General features: G+C 43.6%; 1 long non-coding RNA gene across 1 annotated transcript; it reads left to right on the top strand.

The window, feature by feature from the left end:
* Positions 1-3,045: 3,045 nt before the first annotated feature.
* On the top strand, positions 3,046-4,377 carry LOC141593043 (uncharacterized). The gene is made up of 2 exons (XR_012521274.1): positions 3,046-3,400; positions 3,709-4,377. It is a non-coding gene; the product is annotated as an uncharacterized LOC141593043 (long non-coding RNA).
* Positions 4,378-25,993: the final 21,616 nt, after the last annotated feature.

Here is a 25,993-nt window from a genome sequence, read left to right as displayed (position 1 = left end):
GGGAAATTGGATAAACAATTTACCGGTTGAAATATTTAGAGATAAAAGACTTGGATAATCACGAGAGTTTCTACGAGGAGATTCCAAACTCGAATTCCCGAAATTGAAAATGTTGATCATGACGTGTTTGGGAGCATGAAAATGTTTGGCAAGTCATAAAATTATTCAGCCTTATTCCATGATAAGGCAAACAGATAACTTTAAACTATTAATTACTGATTATTAGGTAATAAGTTTTGAACTAATCTTGTATAGCAACGTAGTTGCTTTAACTGTAGATTAATTTCCCGATGGAAGAGGTACGGGTGATATTTGTGAATGATGAAGTGATGGAACTATGGGACAAGCAATCACTGACGGTTATTTCAAATCCTGTTCCTAGGCTAAGACAACAGGCATTGAGCATCTCATCAAGGTTGCGAAAAATCTCGTCCATAATATTGGAGAGCTTATATTCCCTCACACTCACCCAATTACAAGACGAAGATGTTGTATTTTCCATCATCATGTTCCGGGGAGAAAGAAGGGTTCGTATCAATATATTCAGAGCTGCCAAATTCGGAAGAGATAAAAGTTCGAGGTAATAAGTCATTAAAAGATTTGTTCGGAAAAGAGGACCCCAATGCTGTCGATGGTGCCTTGACGTTGTTTTGTTGGCCGGTTAAAACATTGGAGTTGTATTGGTCACCATCACCGAATATCAGACCTCTACATCTCTGTAAGCGTATTGCTTCCCTCACTTTGTTTAAATTAAAGTGGAATTATTTGTCTGCATGTAGGCCTTAAAATTGATGGCAGACTGTAGAATTCGGATACACCTTGCAAGGCAAGCCTGCCCCCGTTAACAACTGAAGGATGGGTAGTTTGTGATCCTGTATAAACTTGTGATGGCCGATCGTCACAAGTTTGTGATAGGTCAAGTAAAATTCACATGGGTAAATAAGACAAATTATTTATTGGCCAAAACAGGGGTGAATTCTAGCACCACTCCAACGCATTTAGACGTACCTTTTAATGATTTACGTACTATCCTTCGGGAGGACATATTTGGGTTGTTATTCCTCGTGTAATAGCAATTAATTAATTTTCGGGGCTTAGCCCCTCTCTAGTACCAAAAAAAAAAAATTATATTATCTAGCCATGTGGATGATACTTGACCCGTCACAAGGGAAACTCATTGGATAATTTTACTATTGATAGTTTAATAGCATGTCAGTACAATTTGTTGAGTTTGATTCCTAGATGTGTGCTAATGTTGGGGGATTCTAGGAAATATAAGATTGATTTTCCATGTCTGGAAGCGTTACGGGTGATAAGCAATCATTGATGATGAAGTCAAATCCTGCTCCGGTGCTATGACAAACAAAGCTGTCATGTTCGGGTTGGGTGGGGTCAATTTGAGTTTTAGGTCACATACGGGGGTTATAGCTCAGGTCAAATTTGGATTTCGGATCGCCTTTCCAGATCAAGTCAATTGAATCGGGTTAGCTTTACGAAGTCAAACTAGGATGACAACGTATTCCAATCCAACTTGTATCCAAAGCCCATGTGAGTATGTGACTATCACATTGGACCAAAGCCACAAAGACCCGAAAGAGTCCTCTTAGGGTTTATAACAATCAAAAATCCCAAATTAAAAAGCCTATATATAACCTTTTGCAATCTCTCTATAGTCTCTACCACACCACCTGCTCTGCTCTCTCTACCGCATTCTCTAATCTCTATACCTGCATTCTGAAGGATTTCTTCTTCATATGTAATTTTCCGCAACAGTCTGTCTTTTTTAACACCGTCTTAACTTAAAACCTCTATTTTAATTAGTAGGTAAAAGACGTTTTTAGTTAAGACGGTCTTTTTGTTTGTCGAATTTTTTTTGTCCCGCACAGTACTGAGGTGTTCTGGCTGTATTAATCAGTCAAGGTTGCCTAATAACTCAAAAAATGTGCGGATATTGATTTGGGAGCCGCTTTGCAGCATAAATTTCATTGGTTTTATGTTTGCCAGTATTACCCATATATACCGTATTTGTGTTTTCCAGCAAGTTTTTCTTGTGACGGTTATAAGTTTGTGACGTTTGAGATCATTTTAATAGGATGTGACTGATTTCAAGCTAGTAATTGTTCTATTGAGAATTTTGAGTACCCTGGATCTGAAACTGATTGAAAACCCTTGATTTAACCCTAATTCAAATGATTCATGTGAATCATGTCCGTCTTAAACAGGAAATGAATTAAATAAATAGACGAGATAAAAGCGGGAATGACAAACTCTTGTCCAATCCGAGGTAATATTTGACCTCTTTTACATACAAGACGGATATAACCGTCACCGTCTTAAAAAGAGATCGACCAGTAGGTAACTAACTGATAAGTTGAGAATATATGACAAAACAGGTTGCTCGTTTTTAAGGTTCATGTATATAATCCTTATACTGAAAGGTGACCTGTTGCGGGACTTTGATGACATTTTTCTTTAAGAGAATGGTGAATCTTTATGTTTTAGCTCTTTCAAACATGAATTTTCGACCTAATTTATCAGGATCAATGCGGAAGTTAGACCATCCCCAAGCAAAGGTCACGCTAACTAGGTCACGACCCGATTTTACTCGTAATCTCACATTATTAACCTTGACTCATTTTCACCCTCCCAAGCAGAAGGTCGCGACCTAGGTCATCAACCCAATCATTATCCACTTTACAACATTCCCAATCATTTTCCACATTCTCTACCCCACTTTTCTCTCTCTTTTACAATTATTTATCCTAACATTTTATAAATATATTATTTATCTATTATTTATAAATATATTATTTATCTATTATTGTAAATATCATTTTCCACATTATTTATCCTAACACTTTACGAAAAAAAAAAAATTAAATAACGTTATAATTTTGAAAAGTGATTAGACGATGTCATTAACAATTAAAAATAACCGAGTAACTAATTAATAATAACCGAGTAACTTGTCTCTTTCCGAGTAACTAATTAATAAAAACCGAGTAGCTTGTCTAATTCCGAGTATTCTCTTCAATATTCTCTTATCTTATCTTCAATTCCGAGTAATCTCTATCTTATCTTCAATCTCTATCGGAAATCTCGAGTACCTTTAATCATCTTTAATCGTCTCCTTCAATCATTCAATACACACTCAATATACACCTTCATCTAATCGTCTCCTTCATCTAATCTTCAATCATTTCAATATACTCCATCATCTTCAATATCTTCATCTACGATCTCCATATACACCATAATTAAATGATAAAACTATGATCTCCTTCCATCTACCCAACCTTCATCTTCTTCGTTCCCGTCACTGCCCTCCTTCATCCTACCCAGATCTTCACCTTCATTAATTATTTTTCATTTCTGGGTTTCCAAGATCTTCATCATCCAGGTATAATTTTTTTTCTAATCCTTTTTTTAATCATCTATCTGTTATTTTTTTAGTCCCAAATCAACCCATATTTCTTCATTTGTTGTTGTTAGACCATCCCCAAACTGTTTAAACGATTTTGTTGTTCAACTCGGTAAATTTTTGTGGGTCAAAATACATCAAAATTGAGTTTATTTTGTTGACAATTAAAAAATATGGCCCTTTTTAATATACTTATATTTTTTCTTGTTTTAATTTAGTATATATTCATAATTTAATTTTGTTTATCAACTTGTTCTTTACTTTTCTCATTTTTGGGAAAATGACAGAGGAACACCATTTTGGCAGAGGAGAAGTGGATTGAAGTTGTCCTTTTTTTTTGTGTCCAACAAACCAAAAAATGACACCTATTGGGTCATGGAAGAGGTCACCAAAATGAAGCAAAGGTCACAAATTCACCTTCAAAGGTCACAAATTGACCTTTGGTCACAAATTAGCTACTTTGGTCACCAATTAAGAAGCTTAATTATGTAACTAACCATGACCAAGCAAGGTCATGACCAAGCAATTGACCTTGCTTGGGAATGGTCTTAAAGAAGTTGTTACTGTTGTGCACTTGTGCGTGGAAGGTTGTACGTTGGGAATAATGAACATGCCTTAAGAAGTTCAGTGTAAGAAGTTGGGAATTGGAAGGACTCGACATGTATAATAACAGGCAGTCGGTTTTTGAGACGTAATATGATTTATTGAAGAAACAAATGCTTGCTTGAATGTACTTGAAATAAAATTAGCAGAACCAGAAGATCTGCAAGTTGATCGTCGTTTCAGGAGTTAAGATAAATTCAGAATCTCGGTTGGAAATGGTGTCTTAAGCGATGAGACTCGCCAGGTGCTATTGACGACATTCTGTTATAGTCTATTTTCCATCCTTGTACGACTTGAAACCTTAAGAACCAGTGGCGTCTCCAGAATTCTAATAACGGGGATGCGGATTTCTATGAAAGTTTTTTATCATTGAAAATATTATTTTATCATCACTACAAATAATAAAATAATAAAATATTTATCTTGGTCATCCATAACATTAAAACATAACAATTTATATCATCTATAGAGTAACACTTAAACATATCGTAATAAAGGTTGCTTAAATGAAAATAAAATTTTTTAAGGTTCATACATGAATACATCCAAATATCTAAAAGTACTAATTAATATTCCCTCCATTCAACTTTTATCACCTCATTTCAATATAATACCCCTCACATATAATAGAGAAATGGGGTGATAATTGTTGAATGGAGGGAGTATAACTCAAATAATATAGGACGGTCTTATAAGAGAGTTTTTATACGGAGTAATAATGCCATGAATATATGAAATAGGCTAGAAGTTGGACTTAATGCTTGCGTTTTTGGTTGATGATATGGCCCAGCAAATCTCACCACCCAAAGACCACAAAAAAATAAAAAAATAATCTTTTAAAGTGTTGGATTTCAACTGTGTCAGGGGAAAGAAATTGGGACTCAAACCACTGCATCAACTAAATATTAGTGAAACACCTACGCTGTTCTTTTTAGTTATTTTTGAAGAAACAGGGGGTGCAGGTGCATCCACTGCACCCCCCTTGGATACGCCTATGTTAAGAACAGAAGAATGGAAGGATCAGGCAAAACATAAAAGGTTCTGATAACCGCCCTGGCGCCCTGTGAGTCTACCTTACTCGAGTAAATGAGTAATTGTGTCCAGTCTCTCATCTGCACCAGCTAGGTGAATGCAATTTAACGCTGTTACAGTCTTACAGACATCGAAGTGTTCTATTGAATTTATAACTTGTCTTGCGTGTATAAGCCGAAAGTGGCTTCCTGTTGACAAGCTAGTGAGCGGGAACTCTGAAGGGTAGGAAGAGAATTGACGCGTTTATTCAGCCCACCGGAGTAGCTCTATGGCCACCTGTTATGTATCGGTTTGAGTAGCTTGAGGTGGTTAGCTATATTATAGTTAAAACAATTAGTCTTGCTGAAGACGGGTCGGAACAAGTGACGGATAATGCCACTCACAAAACGGATTCGGGGGACAAGGTGGGGGCACTCCCATGTGCTTCCCTCTCTTCTCTATTTGGGTCATTTGTGAGGGAAAATGGTATCCGTCACTCCAAAATGACGGATACGTGCCGTCACAAATGAGATTTTGTGTAGTTAAAAAATGTTAAAAGTTTTGATGCTGATAATGTCAGTAAGTGGTTATACCGTTGTTGTAATACATTTACTTAAAAATTATAAAGTTTTTGAGTTTTAATTTTAAATTTTTGAGTTTTGTTATAAATTTTTGAGTTCATTTACTTAAACATTAATTTCAAAAAGTTACATTATAACTCATAAAGCTTACATATAAGCTCAGAAAAATTTAATTTTTGACGTCATAAAACTAAAATGTAATTTATAAACTCTATAAAACTGAAAAACAATATATATAAAAACTCAAAAACTCATTAAGTATAAGGTAGTACATCTGTATAATCTTTTTTCTCCGATAATCTTCACCTCATTTTATCCTTGAATTGTTTGACCTTCCACCGAGCTAAAAAGTGGTATTTCTCGTTTTTAAAAACTAGTTTTTGTACCCGTGCACTGCACGGGTGGCAATGTAAAGTATTGATCTAAGTAGAGATTATGTTTGTTTTTTAAAAAGTGAAAGTGTAAGCTTATTTCATTAGTAGATTTTAGACGGAATTTTGAAAAGTTATTTTGTTTATGCATATATTTGTGCAATTGCATTTCTTAATTTCATTCACGATACTTTGTGATTTTTTTTCTTTTCAACTCCTTAAATCATGCGAGTTGATTTTTTTAATTATAATCTCAATGTAAAGTATTGATCTTAGTGCACAGGTGATTTATTATATTACCCTCTCAGATGTTATGTCTTATTACATAAATGAGTTTTACCAAATGCTATGTTTGATTGTCTCACAATTATATGAACAAATAATAATTACTCCCTCTCTCACGATCATTTGTTCACCTCTGGTTTTGGCACAAAGATCAAGAAAAGAATAGAGGTACAATTATCTGATGATAAGTGGACCAAATTGAATACATGTAAGACATTTATTTTTGAGGGCATTACCAAATAAGTGCAAGAGAGTCAATTAATATATGAGTAACTAATATATGATTTTTTATGTCAGTAAGGTGAACATTAATTCATATATAAAAAACTAATTACAAAAAATACATTATATGAATTTAAATTCATATAAAATAAACTAATTATATTAACTCTCAGTTTACTAACATTAAAAAAATTCATATATTAGCGACCCATATGAACATTAATAATTGACTCTCTTACACTTATTTGGCCGTAAGATTAAACCATAAAACCTTCAATTAGAACAAAAGGTACATTTGCCGATCTCATTTTTTTTGTTTGATATTTGTAGGTGTTCCGGGCGTAATTCCAGAGCAAGTATCGTTACCACCCGTGGCTTGTAGAATAATGTCTTTGGTTGAACCCTTCTCGCTCCTATCGCCTCTCTCGGCCTTTCCTGCAACAATGAACGAACTGAGGGCTTGGCTTTGTGCCAAGCGTACCCACTCCGACGCCCAAGTCAGTGAACTTAGAGGTATAAGTTGTATACTAATTGGCTAGGAATGTATTGTAGAGAGATAAGGGAGATATTACCAGATGAATAGTGTATTTTAGGTTAAGTTGTGGGATCCTTTCCTCAATGAAGGTTGAGGAGTATTTATAGGCTTTCACCTTTTGGCACGTAGTGGCCAAGTGGCCAAGTGGCTTATCAGGTGGAAAGACCGTTCTACCCTCGGCCGATGGACCTACGGCAGGCCGGCCGAGGGTCTTGGATGTGAGTACGCGGATATGTGCCCCGGCTGGCGGGTTGCCATGCCGAGACACAGGCTAGCGGGCCGATGGGCTGCATCGGCCCGGCGGTCTAAGTCGTTGACTTCTTTGTGGATATCTTTGACCTTGCTCAGTGTGTTGACTTGGTCAGCGGTGCAGAATATGCCCCATCAATTTGCCCCCAGCGTAGTCTATGCCGTGGTATGGGCTCCGATGTATGCTGAGCATATATTCTGCACTAAGTAAATTTCGCAAATTTTTCTGTATCGGCGTCTTCTTGTGTATCGGCGTGGCACCTGTTATTCCGTACCATATACCATATCCCCCCTCCACATGGGTGCGTGAAGGGTAACCGATGTGGAAAGGAACAAGACGCTGGCCGAGACCAGGGTGAGAGTCTTGGTTGAATTTGATTGCCCCCGGCCGGTGCTTCCTGGCTTGGTTTGTCGGAAGCCGGCGGAGACTAGATACCTAGGAATTTGTTTGAGGGAGATGAACAGTCGAAGAGATGTGAATAGGCGTGTTGAAGACGCTTGGTCACTGTTGCATTGATTGACATTCAAGTGTTGCAACGATTGACATCCCGCGGTTGCATGCTTGACACGTGTGTGTTCGCTGATTGGTTGACGCTTCATGGGCTGTGCCCTGATTGGTCCTTCTCCATGGGCTTTTCCTATAAATAGGGCAGTTATTCCGTGATTTTGGCCTCCATTTCATTTTCGAAAATTTTCTCCAAAATCTTCATCTTTCCAAACTTTCAAGGGTTTTCTTCTTCTTAATCTTCGGAGTATTCGATCCGGCGAGTATTTTTCTTTAAGGTAAACAAGCAAACTTTTATTTTTTTCTTGTTAGTAATTTGTTGTGAACCATGTCCTCTGATGCTGGGATTGGTACTTCTGCGCCGGGGGGTTCCCCGTCGCGTCTTGATGAGGAGGAGGTGCTGGAGGCCATCCCGCTAAGGTTTGGGGGCCCTAGGTCTCCTTCCCCCGTAGCTGATATGCCCCTCCTGGAGGAGTTGGAAGATGAGGATGAAGATGAGGAGGCTCCTGGTGATGGTGGGAGGATTACTACTCCGGGTCGTGGTGAGGGGGCTCCCGTCGGTGGTGGGAGGAGGCCTATTCCAGACCATGGTGAGGCCTGCACGACTGGCCTTGACCGTACTGGACAAATAAGTTCGCAAGCGACTCCGGAGAAACTCTTTTCGGAGATCACTTCTTCCTTGGTGAGGGGTATAAAATTGTCCTCCCCGGGAGGGTCAGGGCGGTCTGCTGTCCTCCCCCGGGTCACATCGGCGTATACATCAGGCATTTGGAGTACGGGCTCCGGTTTCCTTTGAACGAACACGTCGTGGCCATCATCAGAGCTATGAATCTTGCCGTGGCCCAACTGCATCCGTTGGCCATGAGGACGATAATTGGCTTTGTGTGGCTCTGTCTCTTTAAAGGGGAGGTCCCTACGGTCGACTTATTCCGCCGACTTCATAGTCTTCGGCCCTCATTCGCCCGAAGGGTGGGGTGGTACGACGTGCGAGATGGAGCCGGGATATGTCTCCGTAAACAAGCTTACTTCCTGCAAAGACTGGCAAGAGCGATGGGTGTATGTCCGAGTGCCGGAGGATTACCCGTTGCCTCGGTCTTTTCAGGGCCCCGTTCACTTACGGTGTGAGACCCGGGACGAGTACGACAAATACGTCACCCGGGGCAGCAAGGTTAAGATGGACGCTTCTTTTGTCCCTCTTATCATGGATGAGAAGCGGGCAATGCGGCTATTTGATGCTTTGAGGAGGGATGGCTGCCCCCGACCAGTTATTCTTCAAGACGAGCTGCTATGCCGCGTCGGCCTCATACCGGCCCTCAACTGGGGTGAGTGGGGTCGGTGTGAGGCCCACCTTTGCTCGTTATGTTCCTTTTTTCTGAGCTTTGTTCTTACTCTTTTTTTTTTTTTTTTGTTTAACTCTTGTTCGGTTTCTTGCGGATCGGTTTGGTCGGGATCTGTCGAGAAGGACTCAAGAGGCTGGGGCTTGATAAGGACGGGAAGGTTCTCATCCGTCATCCTACGGCTGAAACGAAGGATCGCCGACTATCCCCTAACGAACTCATGGACAAACAGACGAGGGCGTTGGATCCGGAGACGGCTCAGGCACGGGTTCTTGGCGGCGTGCCGAAGAGAACAAAGAAGGCAGCGTCCAAGTCGGAGGCTGTATCAATGGCAACTCCCTCTTCGACCCCGGTGGCCGAAAAGGTTCATGTGGAGGTGATCAACATTTCGAGGGGAGGTGACCGTTGCTAAGGCCCCTTCACCGAAGAAGAGGAAAGACCCACCGTCCGCTTCTACCGTGGCCGCGGAGGAGCTCGCTCTCACCACCCTCCGACTAAGAGGGTTCGAACTGGTACGGACTTAACTTGTGGTTCGGATTTGGCCGGCTCGTTGGACATTCCTGACGACAGGCTTTCTGACGTGTCAACGCAAGGTGACATGGATGCTCTGTGTAAACTTTTTGTAGATCCACCGCCGGCAACTGTCGTTCTCACTGAACGGCAAGTAGGGAAGCAGCCTGTGAAGGCGACTGAGAAGGCTGGCGGTCAGAACGTCGTCGTGGACTCCTCTCCCCAGAAGGTTACTCCCGCCGAGCTCGTGGCGGAAGGCGAGAAAATATATAAGAGGTTGGGGAGATGGAGTCGTCTGGCGGCCTCTTTCATCGTGGAGCAAGAAAAGGCCACGGCCCAGTCTGGGCCGCTGATTGCAAGGCTCAAGCTTGACCTTTCTGCTGCGAAGGGGGAAGCCGGGAAGGCTAAGCTGGATCTTCATGCTGCTGCGAAGCGTGCGGAGGAGGCTGAGAAGCTGCTGAGGGCCGAGAGAGCCAAAGTTGAGAATGCTGATGGCGCCACGGCCAAGATGATGGAGGAGCGGGATAGGTATAAAGGCGCCTACGACGCTGTGGTTGCCAAGAGGGACGAGTGGGAGGATCGATTCCACAAGCAGGCGGAGGCGCTTAGTGACATGCAGGCTGTCCTTGCTCAAAAAGAGAAGGATATTGCGATGCTCCAAGATGATCTCCTCCCTAGAATGTGCGCCCAGTTCCGGGACCGGGCCGAGGAGGCGGCCAGGGAGGCAATCAGAAGGTCCGTCCCCGACGGCTCCTTCCCGTGGGATAAATATGACCAGTTCATGGATGAGATAGCTGAGGCTGCGGAGGCAGCGGCTGCTGAGAAGGCGGAAGCGGCGAAGGCGGCTCAGACAGCTGAGGCCAAGGAGTTACTTGGAGATGGTCAGCCTTCCTCAAAGCCGGCCACCGAAGATGCCGTTGCTACTGATGGGGGGCAACGGCAGGCATAGGGAGACGGGCGGTCGTCACCGGACTCACCCGGCGTCTCGGATAGCTTCAGCTGTTCGGGGGCCAACTATTGAGCCTTCTCTCCCTGCCATCCTTTTGGCGCTTCAAATCCCAAGTCTGTAATCTTTTGCTTTTTTTGTTTTTTTCGCTTTTTGTAAAACTTTGGTAGGTAGAGTTTAGGCTACCCTTATGGGGACGGCCGTCGTTTGTACTCTCCTTGCAATTACCTGTAATAAAGTTATCTTTGCCGGCCTTTGGCTTGGCCGGGGCTTCGATCATAGTTCTTCGTTTGTCTTTTCACGTTACTGATTGAGTGCGCTCGTTTCCACACTCGGCATGATCGAGGTAGTTCGAATGCACGCCTCAACTGTGCTCAACGTCTTTAGCGTTCGTAACTGTGTAGGCATATTGACCGCTAGATTGGCGTCTCAATTGCGCTGAGTATACGTCTCCCTTTTAGCGTATCGGCCGTCGTGTTCCCCGTCGCTCTCGGTTTTAACCGAGGTAATCGGGGTTGCGGCTTCGATAGCGTCCGTAACTGTGTAGGCATATTGACCGCTAGATTGGCGTCTCAATTGCGCTGAGTATACGTCTATCTTTTAGCGTATCGGCCGTCGTGTTCCCCGTCGCTCTCGGTTTTGACCGAGGTAATCGGGGTTGCGGCTTCGATAGCGTCCGTAACTGTGTAGGCATATTGACCGCTAGATTGGCGTCTCAATTGCGCTGAGTATACGTCTATCTTTTAGCGTATCGGTGATACGTGCATTTTATATAGTCTTTTTAGCCTATTCTTGCACGCATCTTTATGCTATTTTAGTAGTTATTTGCTACGAATATGCCCCGAATTGCATACTTTGGAAGTTCTTGTATTAATTGCAGGAATGAGCTTAGAGATGCGGAATCAAGCCTAAAACATGTCCCTACGCATGCATTTAGGAGATGAGTTGAGTCGGAGCTTGGAAAGTGCTATTTTGAGATGCGCATTGGAGTAAGGAAGTTAGGCGAGCCAAGAGAGTGCTTCAATTTGCTAGTTCCTGCTTGTAAGAGCCATATCTCGAGTTCTACAACAGTTATTAAGGTGATTCCAATTGGAGATGAAATTTTGTCCTTTTAGCTTTCCAATGCCACCGGAATCACCCTGTTTGACCAAGTAACGAAGAAATGGCAGCCGTTTGAAGTTCAGTGCGCGAAGCGGAATTACGCGGCGAGAAGTGCTCGATCGAGAACTATTTCTATTCGATCGAGAGCCCATTTGCTCGATCGAGAGCTACTTCTTCTCGATCGAGTGATTAAAGGGAAATAAGTCCTCGATCGAGAGGAATTGTTCTCGATCGAGAGGAATGCTAAGTAATATTACTCGATCGAGAGCCTTAAGTGCTCGATCGAGCAACAATCTTTGACGGGCTTGGGTTTTTAGCTTTATTTTCCGCAATTAGGTTAATAAATCCTATTTTCTTATAAATAGGAAAGGGAGGACGACATTTGGCTTCTCTTCTCTTCTTCTTTTCTCTCGACACTTAATACATATACACTGTTACTTCTGTTCTTGCTTATTTCCGGATCATTTATTTACAGTAATTTCTCTCCCTTCTTCTCTTTAATTACTTAATGTTTATTATTGTTCTTCTTTTATTTCTTGCTTCCCCTTTAATTATGCGTAGCTAAATCCCGTAGTATGTTAGGATTAGGGAAGCCGTGGTAGCGATGTTTTAATTGACTTATATAGATTAGTCTTGCGATAGGAATTGTATTAGGCAATTTAATTGTTATCCGGTCGAATGAATGCATGCAGGAGACCATAAATTTAGTTAACCCCGACCTGGATCGAAAGATTGGAAGGGAAGGCTTGCTTAATTACAATAGGGCATTGCGGTGAGGGCGAAAGTTAAGTCGTTTTACGCTCTAGGGCGGTTTAAGGACCGAAAGGTGACGACCATAGCTCTTCTTATCAATAGTCTAATCGCCTTAGTATTCCTGATAGTATAAGATCTGATAGCTGCCACGGTGGACCGACCCCTAGCATACTCCCTTCTCTACTGTTAATTTATCTTGCTTTTATTTCCTTTTGCCTTAGCCTCATTAGTATAGTCAAAACAATCAAAACCCCCAATTGTGACATTTAGACAGATAAATAGACAAATAGATAGTACACCGCCTCCCTGTGGAGATCGACCCTACTTACCGCTGACTTCTGTTAGTAGTACTTAGGTATTTATTTTTGGTACGAAACGACAGTATCAAATTTTGGCGCCGTTGCCGGGGAGGCAATCTATTTATTTATTTGTTTAATTTTATCTGTTTTTAGCCTCAGGGGATTTTTTTTCCCTTGAGGCCGTTTTAATCTTTTTCCTTTAAGTGCTGTTTTGATAGGCCTCACAGGTACTACCTAGACAGTTCTAGGTGAAAGACAGTCAAAGGGAAGGCTTGAGTACCTTTGACCCATCACCGATGTCCCATTATATGGAACAGTGGTGATCTCTACGGAGATGTGGTTCTGCGAGCACAATGCGGTTTGTAGTTGTGCCGCCACATCTACCCTATCAATGGCCGCCGCAACAAGATCCCCCTGATATACAAGAAGAAGACATTGCGGAGCTGAAATCCTTGATGGAGACTCTTGCATTCCAAGCACAAGAATATGTCTCGCGAGTTGATAAGCTCGAGTGCAGAGTTGCTCACTAGCAAATTGAGATGGAAGAAGAAGAGATCGCGGAGCTGACATATTCAATGGCAACGCTTGTATCACAAATGCAAGAGAGTAATAAAAATATGGACGCTCGATTCCATGAGCTTGAATCGGTAGTTGCTCAGATAGCAGCTGAGATGCAAGAAGAAGAAGTATACCTTGCTGAGAGCGGTTCTTCCCCTGAGGACACCGTATTACCCAATGCTGAGGAAGACTTCTATGACTCGGATGACGAGTTTCTATCATATTTCACTGCCCCACACGAGGATTTCAGCGCTGTACAGGAGGAATCACTCGATCGAGTGACAATTATTGGTCGATCGAGTGATTTTCCAGGAGAAAGTGCTCGATCGAGTGAACATTCTACTCGATCGAGTGGAAATCAGGAGGAAACTGCTCGATCGAATGAAGATTCTACTCGATCGAGTAGTTTGGCCATTGGGAGCTTTGGTTCGTCATTTGGGTTTGATTTTGATGACGATTTCGATGACGATAATGGATACGGTGAATCTTCCCTATTCAAAGCCGAGTTGGATGCACTTGAGGCTGCGATTTACGGGACGAATTCCACTAAGAAGGGTGTCAAAGAGGCAGCTGAGTCGGTAATTGCTCCTAGCACGGAAGAGGTAATATCTTCCTTTGTTGATGATTCCGTCATTGAGAGTGACCGACACGAGGTAGTAAACGATAATTTATTTATTGTTTGTTTTAATAGTAAATTGCCTCGATTGACTTTTTGCTGCGCATCCCAATGCTTTACCCCTTCCCAGTAGGTCGTATAATTTAACGATTTTTCACCGTCCTTATCATTTTAATTTCGTTAAACTGAATAGATACCCTACTATATTGACAATTGCTCCCGCGCTCCTTTATTATGTGGATAAATTTAGGAGCTCACATAGGAAATTTGTTAGACTCAAACGGTTGTTTAATTTTATTTCCTATTTCTCTGTTCCACTTTGGTGCTACTTACTCTTTTGTGTAGCACATGCGCACTTTTTGACAAAGTTTCTTTGCGCGCTTTGAGCTGTTTTGATTGTGACTAATTATAGAGGCTCGAAGAAAAAGAAGGTCGAGCTGGGACCTGACTGAAGCTAGCGCTAACCGGGAGGCAACCCGGCGATTTTATTTTGCATTTTTATTTACTTTCAGTTGTAATAAATGGTTTTATACCAAAGACTTCATAAGTATGCGTGTTTTTATTGCGTCTTTGCAGGAATTCTACTCGATCGAGTAACTTTCCACTCGATCGAGTAACTTTCTACTCGATCGAGTAAAAAAAAAAAAAAAAAAAAAAAAAAAAAAAAAAAATTTACTCGATCGACCGCTAATTTACTCGATCGACCACTATTCCTCTCGATCGAGCTGTTTTGGACGTCCATTGCTTGGATAGCTTCTTGTGACGATGTTTCGGAGCTATTAGTGACCTCCCATGTTCTTTGGCTGGTTTGGGGAGGTCCCTTTATTCGCGCATTTTGTGAGTTTTTCCGTTTTTACTCTCTTTCTCCTTCGATTTTGCATTTCCTTTCCATGTTTTGGTACAATGGGGGCATTGTACAGTTTGGTTTGGGGAGGTTATGCATCCATATCTGTGTCTGCATCTTGTTTTTATTGCATTTCTGTTATCATATTTAATTTATGTATGCATTGTCTGTTATTTTTATAAAAATTCAAAAATTCCATAAAAATTGAAAAAATAGAAAAAATTTCCAATTTCACGTTTATTTTAGCATGTAGGTTGAGTCGGAACGGTAGATTTCCATGATGATAATGCACTATAACTTGTCAATTTACTTGAGCCTTGCACTTCCGTTGATAGTTTTTAGCTTTGTCATACGCATAATCTACAATTTACTGTTCAAATATAAGTTTGATTTTTTAGACTTGACCTATAAATTGGCAAACTACTTAAAAATTAAGATTTAGAGCCCATAACTGGTGACATTCATGACCAGTTCATTAGGAATTTTGAGTAGTACTCCTTGCATAGCATGTTCGTCTCTTTTGCACATTTATGACATTCAATTTCTCGTCAAAATGCACATATTCGGGTTCGTGGTTGGTGTCACATGCAGGGAGGGCCTTGCAAATTTCTTGGACAATAATGGAAGAATGAATTTCTTCTAGTCTCCCAAATACAACCCAATTAACTAATTGTATACTAATGAGAAATGAAGAACTTGGATAAATTAAAGAACAATTACATTGATTTCTAATAAAGATTATAATTTTTCTAGACTAATTGAAGAGAGGAAAATTAATTCTAGGGTTCTAAATATTGAGAGAGGAAGAATAGAGAGACTAATCTAATTCTATTCTAATTTCTAATGTAATTTCTATTCTAATTTTTGTTCTAATTTCTAATTATGTCTCCATGGTAGTGTCTAATACTCTAATGTCTTTATACTACTCTACTACTACTACTACTAATAATAATAATAATAATAATAATCCTAACAATAATCCTAACACTCCCCTAAGACTACAAAACATACGACATAAAACCAAAAACAAAAGCAAAAAAAGGGGAAGTGGAAACGACATCGACAAAACCGCAAAAAGGGGTCCCAGCCGGCTCACCGGCCGCCGGTCGTTAGACCGGCGCAAAACCCACTGTAACTTTGAGGTGAAAATGATGGGATTTTGAGCCGGTGAGGGTGTCGGCAGCCGGTTGACCGGCTGATATCCATCTTGAGAATTGTTGAGGGTTGGGAGCCGGTGAGGCGGCAGCCGGTTGACCGGCTGAGAACCATTTGCTGAATTGTTGCGGATTGAGAGCCGGTGAGGCGGCAGCCGGTTGGCCGGCTGAGAGCCATTGGTGATGAATTAATGAATGCGAGGTGTTGATGACGATGGTACGATGATGGTGCGAGGTAGTTGTTGCTGCTGTTGTCGCTGTTGGTGTCGATGGGGGAGAGGAAACCACGGTGGCTGCGGGTTGGTGAGGCCGTGGTGGCCATTGATGGGGGCTGATTTCTGGGTTCGGAACATGAGGGAGGTTGGAGGAGCTTGGGCGGCAGCCATGGTGATGCGAGGGCAGAGGAGATGCGGGTTGTCGGGTTGTATTTGCAGGTACGGTGTGAATTGGAGGTAATTCGTGTTGCTTAAAATGTCGAAACGGATTTGAACAAGTAGGTGACAGTCATGGTGATGATGGTTTGTATTGGTGGAATGAATGAATGATGTTGATGAAATGGGATGATGATGAGTAATGGTGATGAAGTGAATTGGTGAAGATGATGAATGGAGATGGCAGGTGAACGGCTTTTGGGACAACAACAATTGAACACTGCTTGTTGAAGTCCAAATTGGTTTTGACTTTGCTTATCATTTGACTCACCATCTTTTCTTCTATATTTAAATCCGTGTTCATTTCCGCCTTGATCCGATTAACTTCTCAAACTCCGTCTTACTTTCCCGTTTCACCTACACATTGAATTAAAATAATAAAATAGTAATAATAATAATACTTATATTATATAAAATCGATTAAATATTAAATGACTAATGAACACCTAATTATTACAAATTAGTGATTAAATGAGCTATTAAACAATTAAGCACACAAAATCGAGTCGGAATAAGCTATAAATGTGGGGCAAAAAGAGACTAAAATACTACTCATCAATCGGCCGTCGTGTTCCCCGTCGCTCTCGGTTTTGACCGAGGTAATCGGGGTTGCGGCTTCGATAGCGTCCGTAACTGTGTAGGCATATTGACCGCTAGATTGGCGTCTCAATTGCGCTGAGTATACGTCTATCTTTTAGCGTATCGGCCGTCGTGTTCCCCGTCGCTCTCGGTTTTGACCGAGGTAATCGGGGTTGCGGCTTCGATAAGCGTCCGAATCGTGTGTAGGCATATTGACCGCTAGATTGGCGTCTCAATTGCGGCGAGTATACGTCTATCTTTTAGCGTATCGGCCGTCGTGTTCCCCGTCGCTCTCGGTTTTGACCGAGGTAATCGGGGTTGCGGCTTCGATAGCGTTTCTTTCCTCGTTTGGTGGCAAATTTCGGAGGGGACGGACACTTTGATGGGGAACACAGGCGTTTCATTCATATGTTATGATTGTGCGGCGGGGTGTCCACAATGGGTTTGGATACCTCCGCCGCTATACAAAGTATTTTCTCAAGTTGTCGGTGTTCCAATGGCTCATCAAGGGCACACCTCCCATGTCTGTCAGCCGGTATGTACCCGGCCTCATCTCCTCAACTACTCTGTAGGGACCTTCCCGATTGGCCGTCGGTTTGCCATGAATATTTCCTTTGTTGGTGGCGGCCGACTTCCTTAGGACTAGGTCCCCTATTTTTAAGTCCCTTTTGTGGACTCTTCGGTTGTAGGCTCTCTTCATCCGGTTCGATATACGGCCAAGTTCGGGCGTGCGTGTCTCGCTCTCTTCGACCGGATCCGGGAAGCCCTTAGGCCCTCCTCGTTTTCAACTGGGTCAAAGGTGGTCGTTACGAATGTCGGCACCGTCGCTTCGATCGCGGGGATCGCCGGAGCCGTAGACTAGGTGGAAGGGGGTGTATCCCGTTGCTTCTTTCTCTGTGGTTCGAAGGGACCATAGGGCGCGGGTAGCTCGTCGGCCCACCTTCCCTTAAGGTCTTCGACTGTCTTCTTTAAGCCGTTGAGGATGGTTTTGTTGGCGCCTCCGCTTTGCCGTTACTCTGCGGATGGCGGACGGAGAGTACGCAAACTTGATGCCCGCTCCTCTAACATTCATTATTAGGTCGCTCCAAAATTCTCGACCGTGGTCAAATACCATAACTTGGGGCAATCCGGCGGGTTATAACGTTTTCCCAGTTACCTTTACGACGAATGCTTTGTGGTCTTTGCTTTGTCTTGCTACGGCCTCAACCCATTTGGTGAAGTAGTCAACGGCGACTATTAAGAATTTCCTTCCTCCTCCGAGGGTCGTCGGAACGGCCCTAGCATGTCCATCCCCCATTGCGCGAAGGGAAGGGGACTAAGCACCATTTGTAGGTCTCGGAGGGAGCGTGTATCACCGGGCGTGCATCGGCGGTTCGTGCACTTCTTGGTCTTCGTTACGAATCTTGAAGCATGGTGGGCCGGAAGTAGCCGGCTCGGAGAGCTTTGTGGGCTAGTGTTCTTGCCCCCATGTGATGTCCACATGCCCTCGTGAATTTCTCACAAGATTAGTTCTGCGTCGGCCGGACCGACACACTTCAAGAGTGGTCTTATTACGGATCTCCTATACGGTTCCCCTTCGAATACCGTACACAGCGGCGATCCTTTTATTTTGGCCGAGGGATTGCGGCCCTCCCAGTGTAATTCACACCGTAAGCTTGTATCTCATTATCAGAGTCATCCACGTTGTCTCGGTCTCTATGTTACCCACCATGCCGACGGTCTCAGTGATGCTTTTCGCATTCCTGATATCTACCAGCACGGTTCGGCTGACATTCTTGATGGTTGAGCTGGCCAGCTTAGAGAGAGCGTCGGCCCGGTTGTTCTCGGATCTAGGAACACACTGGATTTGGAAGGATTTCAATTTTGCTACGTCGGCTTTTACCCTCTCCAGGTACCTTACCATTCCGTCGTCCCGAGCCTCATACTCCCCTCGATTTGGTTGGTAACCAACAAATGAGTCGATCTTCAACACGATGTGTTCGCTCTCCGACCCTAGCTAGCTAGCTCGACTCCGGTTATCACCGCCTCGTATTCGGACTCATTGTTCGAGGCCGAGAAGGTGAATTTCAGGGCGTACTCAAACTCGTCCCCGTTTGGGCTGATGATAAGGATGCCGGCTCCTGAGCTATTCGTCGTGGAGGAGCCGTCGGTGTAGACCTCCCATATGCCTGGGTTTGGCTCTTCCTGATATGTGCATTCGGCCAGGAAATCTGCAAGCGCTTGCCCCTTTATCGAAGGCCTTGGTTTGTACTGAATGCCGAAACCGGAGAGTTCCACTGCCCATTTGATGAGCCTGCCGGATTGCTCGAATTTTTCTAAAGCTTTCTCCAACGGCTGATCGGTTAGGACCGTCACGGGGTGTGCATCGAAGTAGGGTTTTAACTTCCTTGTGGCAACGACAACGGCGAAGGTCGCTTTCTCAATTAGTGGGTAATTTTTCTCGGCGGGCAACGTGTATGGGCGACGAAGTAGATTGGGTGTTCTTTGCTTGTCTTCTTCCCGATGATCACAATGGCGACCGTGGCCGAGGTAATCGCTATGTATAGGTATAGTGTCTCCCCGATGATCGGCACAGACGAGTTGGGAGAGTCTGAAGGTGAGCTTTTAGTTGTTTGAAAGCCGTGCTCTGTTCCTCCCCACCAAGTCTTTATTTCCTTTCAACACTTTGAAAAATGGGGTGCTTTTGTCGGCTGACCGAGAGATGAAACGAGCAAGAGCCGCCATTCTCCCTGGCGACATCATAACCTCTTTCCGATTCCTTGGTTCCGGTAGGTCTAGGATTGCTCGGACCTTGTCCGGATTGGCATCTATGCCCCAGCACCGACAAGTACGCCTAGGAATTTACCCGCCGGACACCGGTTGCATTTCATTGGGTTGAGCTTCATCTTGTATTTCCTTAGTGAACAAAATGTTTCGTGTAAATCGGCCAGATGCTCGTTGTCGGATTTGCTTTTTACAATAGCATCGTCGACGTAAGCCTCAATGTTTCGCCCTTTTTGGTTTTGGAACACTTTGTCCACCAGCCTCGTGTACGTTGCTCCGGCGTTCTTCAAACCAAACGGCATCATTTTGTACATGTATGTGCCGTTGGCGGTGATAAATGCGCATTTAGGCATGTCTTCTTCGACCATGAACACTTGGTGATACCCCGAGAAGGCGTCCGGCCCAAGGCTCGAAGATGGTGTAGCTGCCGTGGCGTCGATCAAACTATCTATTCGAGGCAAGGGGTAGCAATCTTTGGGGCATGCTTTATTAAGGTTGGTAAAGTCTACACACATTCTTCATGCCCCCGATGACTTCTTCACCATTACAACATTGGCTAACCACTCGGGGTAAGTGCAAGGCATGATAAAACCCGCCGCTAGTAATTTGTCTACTTCGGCTTTGATGGCCTCGTCCTTCTCGGCGGAGGAGTTCCTCATTCTCTGCTTGATCGGGCGGCGGTGGTGAGTACGTTCACTTGTGAACAATCACCTCCCGGTTCACACCTGGCATTTCGGCCGCCGAGTATGCAAAAACATCTTTATTTTTCCTCAGCAGGTCCAGGAGGTCGGCTCTGAATTTTGGTTCCAGGTTGACACCGATGGTTACGGTGCGGCCTGGGTCAATCTCTACCTCCTCGGTCTCTGCTCCTTCGACCATGCCGATGGTCCGATCGTTCCGGATGCGGGGTGTCTTCAGTATCGGAAGGATTTTAGTTCGAACGGCACCCTCACCCTCACTAGATACCTTATCGTCCCGTAGTCCTGGGCTTCGCACTCCCCTTTGATCTGGTTGGCCGCTAGGAGTGAGTCCGTCGTTACCATGATACGCTCTGCTCCGGCGGCTTTAGCTAGTTCAACTCCGGTTATTACCGCCTCGTATTTGGATTCATTGCTTGAGGCCAATGAGGTAAGCTTCAAGGCGTGCTCAAACACGTCTCCGTTTGGGGCGATAATAACGATGTCGGCCTTCGAGCTATTAGCGTAAACCTCCCATAAATCGGGGTCTTCGTTTTCCGAGGTGAGCTTCTGCGCCTCCCCGTCGAGACATATATCGGTGTCGGGGCCACGATGGATACCACGGCGTCGATCTCGCTCAAAGTGACCCGGCCTACGAGAACGTTGTGGGCGGACACGCCGTCGATGACTATGAATTCGACATAACACTCTTGGGCGTATTCCCCTCGCCAAACCTCACCGGCAATCTAACCGACCCCGGGGTACCAGGCCGGTCGGTGCGAGGATTCGAGATCTTCGATCCTCGGTCCGAGGCCGAAAGCATTCTCTGTACATAACGTTTGTGTAGGCGCCCGTGTCAATCGGGCATCGCTTCACCAAGTGGTTGGCTATGTCCGGGCGGATTTGTAAGTGGGTTGCTATGAAAAGCGACGACTCCATCGTAGTCTTCTTGTCCAATGGTCATGTCCGGGATCTTTGGGAGCGGGGTTCTTTGTGTTGGGCACAAAGTTGATGGCCGGATGAGGCTCATCCTGGGGCCGTTTGTGCTCATGAGCGGACCCACTGCTTTTTTCCCCGATGACGACATTGACTACTCCTAACCGCTCGGTGGTGGACTTGTTGGTCGATCCGCCGGTATCTGGTTTTCGGCCTTTGGCAACATATTTGCCGAGGCTCCCCTTTGGATCGGTTCCTCAATGGCATCCTTCAGGTGTCGGCAATCGTTGGTAAGGTGTCCGGTGTGGCCGTGGTACTTGCGATCGCGCTCGTGTCACCGTCACTCCTCGGCCGGGGGTCTTTCCCATTTCTCGCCCTCGTTCTTGCTCAAAGCGAAAACTTGGCGGCCGATACAACCGAGAGGGTGTGATTTTCGTCTTTTTTTTGTAGTACGTTCCCGAGCTCCCGGGTATCCGCCGGCTTTGTTTCCGAGCGAGGCTTGTTGTCGACCGTGACCTATCATTCTTACGGCGTCTTTCGTCGGACCGTGACTGTTGTCGCCACGGCGTCTTTCCCCTGGGTGCTCGGCCGGCTGGGCCTACCCAGCCTTGTGATAGTCCTCTACCTTGATGGCTTGGTCGGCCAACCGCCAGCGGCGTCCATGCTCGGGCCTCCGCACTTGATGAGCTCATTTTTAAATCTCCCTTCGGGAGGCCCTTCATCATCGCGAAGGCCGCCACTCGGATTGATTTCTCGAATCTGCTGGACCTTTTCATCAAACCTCTTCACGTAGCTCCGGAGAGACTCGCCCCCTCTGTCGATAGTCGGGAGATCGGGACGTCTCTACGGCCCTTCTCTTATTGCGAGTAGTCTTGGGCTAGGAAGGCGCCCTTCAGGTCGGCGTAGTAGTACACCGAGCCATCGGGAAGCCCTTTATACCACTACGAGCCATCCCATGCAAAGTTGTTGGGAAAATTCGGCACTGGACCTCGTCGGGCTGCTCCCATACCGACATGTAAGACTCGAAGGCCTCGGCGTGGTCGATCGGATCACCATCCCCTTGTATGACAGGGGGTGGCGGCTTGAGCTTATTTGGCACCGGGACCTCTAGGACGTGGCGTTGAGGGGTCGCGACCACGTGCCGAACGACACGCGGCGATCGGCTCCTTGCGTCCCTAACCTGGCTCCTCCCCCGTAGCGGGAGGGGCTCCTTCTTCGACTCGGACTTCTTCTCCAACTCTGCCGAGTCGGACTCCTCAGCTCCTTCGGGGTGAGCCTCGTTCGTGCGGCGGGGACGCTGTCCTCCCACGAGTGCGGGAAGGACTTAGGTCTACCGCGCCCACTTTGGGCTCCCCTGGCGACTTGGCTGGGTCGGCTTCTCCTAGTGCTCCGTTCAAGTTTTTCGAGTCACATTTTGGGCCCCGTCTCCCGGACGGTTTCATTTGCTCTTGTCGGCGTGACAGTGTGAGCAGGTGTATTACTAATTAGGTCTAGGAGCATTTTCACCTTGGCTACGTCAACCACATGTCCCATGATGGTGACCTGGTTGGCTGGCAGTGGCGTGTCGGGTATTGATGGCATCCCGAACTCCGGTTGGATTACTCCACCTAGGTGGAGGGTCAGTATGACTCGAGAATTGTTGAAAGTATCATCTTGGTAAAATGCAGTTTCGTCGGTTACGACTGCATCTTGTTGTTTAGACATTTTCTTAGCTTTTTGGGTGGGTTTTTTTTTGTTTGGGAATGAATGTGACTAGCTTCTAGTGTCTTTCCCCACAGACGGCGCCAATTGTTCCGGGCGTAATTCCAGAGCAAGTATCGTTACCACCCGTGGCTTGTAGAATAATGTCTTTGGTTGAACCCTTCTCGCTCCTATCGCCTCTCTCGGCCTTTCCTGCAACAATGAACGAACTGAGGGCTTGGCTTTGTGCCAAGCGTACCCACTCCGACGCCCAAGTCAGTGAACTTAGAGGTATAAGTTGTATACTAATTGGCTAGGAATGTATTGTAGAGAGATAAGGGAGATATTACCAGATGAATAGTGTATTTTAGGTTAAGTTGTGGGATCCTTTCCTCAATGAAGGTTGAGGAGTATTTATAGGCTTTCACCTTTTGGCACGTAGTGGCCAAGTGGCCAAGTGGCTTATCAGGTGGAAAGACCGTTCTACCCTCGGCCGATAGACCTACGGCAGGCCGGCCGAGGGTCTTGGATGTGAGTACGCGGATATGTGCCCCGGCTGGCGGGTTGCCATGCCGAGACCTGGCTAGCGGGCCGATGGGCTGCATCGGCCAGGCGGTCTAAGTCGTTGACTTGCTGTGGATATCTTTGACCTTGCTCAGTGTGTTGACTTGGTCAGCGGTGCAGAATATGCCCCATCAGTAGGAATGTTATTATAAATACAGAAATTTTCTACGGTATCCTTTAATTTTTCAGATTTCATAAGGCCCCCCTACTTTTAAGAATATTCTCATGGTGCCCTTGAGGTTCCATTAACGTAACGATTTTTAAGGGGACGTTAAATTTTGATGACATGACAATAATCATTAATTAAAAGTTAATAATAAATCTGGAATAAAAGTAAAGGTTTGAACACTTCTCATGTACCCATGTACTTTATACACTTTTTCCAATATATCCCTAACTTATAACCATTTTCCCGTGGTATTCTTGAGTTTATATGGTGTTTCCTACCACACCGATAATTTTAGCAATGCAATAACTTGATAAGGGTGTCATACTACTTTTATTTTATGTTATTTTAAATTTCAATTACTCGATCTTACTCAATATGATAAAAAATAGGAACATGTTATGTGAGAAAGAATATATATAAAGTACAGTAGTAATCATGAAACATGTTCAAACTTAAATTTTTATTTCATATCTCTATCATTGTAACTTTTAATTACTAATTATTCTCACGTCATTAAAACTTAAACTTTCCCTTAACGGTCATTACATTAGAGGGGTATTATGGACACAAAATTGGAATTTCAAGGGTACCATGAACAGATTCTTAAAATTAAGGATACCTTGTAAAATCTAACAACATTAGGGGGTACTATAAGAAATTTTCGTTATAAATATGAACCCAAAACAAAATGTATAAGACTAAGTCATTGAACTACAGAAGTGTCTAAAATAGTATTTTTTGAACGAATGAGATCTAAAAACGTATAAGACTACGTCCTTGAATCCTTGGTCGTATAGAAAACAAAACTAAGTACATTTAGTCCTCGACCATGGTCCTGGATACGGCCTGGGGGCATTAACTTGCTTGGAGTCTGCCTCGCTTCGTTCACCCCATGCGGCATCCATTTACTATATTCTGTAAAATAAAAAAACAATTCAACCACAATATTAAAAGTAAAAAATTTATATCTTCAAGTTTAATGTCAATTAAGTTTCAACTCGACTTCTTAATTTTCTCTAAGAAGAAGGCTAGCAAGCAAACTTATGTGCAAATGAAGAACACAAAAACCCATAAATCAAAATAAGTAGATTTTACTAATACTCATAAAAAGCAATAAATACATATTTGTTGTGGAGATATATATATATATCTATACATGTCCTTTACCATTCTTTGAAACAAACACTGTTCTTATAGTAAGAGGATCGTTCGACCTCACACTTGGTTTTCTTATTACACCCATGCACTATGCCTGATCAATCTCATTAGTGATCGTTCTTCTAACCTACTCCGTATAATGTAACTTATCACACAAATTGTCATCTTAACTTTAAAATCACATAATTAATACTCCATTTATCTCAATTAATTGTTTGCCTTTTTATTATTCATGAGGTGTATTTTAATCAAAGACAAACAAAAAATCGTACAAAAGAATAATAATAGAAATCGCCCTCAAATCCGTCCTCAATCAAATTATAAAAGCAACTATTAAATACTCCGTAATATATAAAAAGTGTGTTAAAATAGCAAAAACAAATAGATTACAAAAGGAAGAAAAAAATGAATTCGAGAGTTGATTGGTTGTTCCACACCCATGGACGACTTTTGTGCTCATAGTCATCACAAACTTCTTATGTGAACGTCTAATTCTGTATCCAGCACATCAAACATATCTTAAATCTTAATGCAGAAAAAAGAAGAACGAATAAACTGAAGAATGCAAACTAAAATAATCTTAAAACATGACTAACTCGATAGTAATGTTTATCCTCGTTAACATCATAGTATACATACAAAGTTTTTTTGTACCAAAAAAACAAACTTAGGTCAAGCCAGATTCTGGTCGAATTCATATGTTATACTTAGTAAATGAAAATATCCAACTTAGGTCAAGTCAGATTCTGGTCGAATTCGTAAATGTTATTATCAAATTATTTATGGATAATAGACAATATGCAACAAAAAAAATATTCGAGAAAGGTCATTTTCGAGTTTGACAAAACTCGCGTAGGGTTTAGTTTCGTGTTCGTTATTATTAAATCATATACGAATAATGGACAGTATGCAATAAAAAAATATTCGAGTCAGGTCATATCGGTCAAGTCAATTCGGATTTACGAGGCAATATCGGGTCCTCTATTCGGGTTATGATAAACTAATGTGATTAGATCCATGGAGAAATCGAGACCCTACCCACATCTATCAGGGCCGAGTATGTGTCTATGAAATTCAGACTCTAATTGGTATGAGTCAGGTATAGGTACATTATGAGAAGATAAGTGTAGGTATG

Source organism: Silene latifolia, chromosome 7, assembly GCF_048544455.1.
Source record: "Silene latifolia isolate original U9 population chromosome 7, ASM4854445v1, whole genome shotgun sequence".
Classification (NCBI taxonomy): Eukaryota; Viridiplantae; Streptophyta; class Magnoliopsida; order Caryophyllales; family Caryophyllaceae; genus Silene; species Silene latifolia.
Note: the sequence above shows the minus strand (reverse complement) of the source record. Positions and strands in the feature narration are given on the sequence as shown.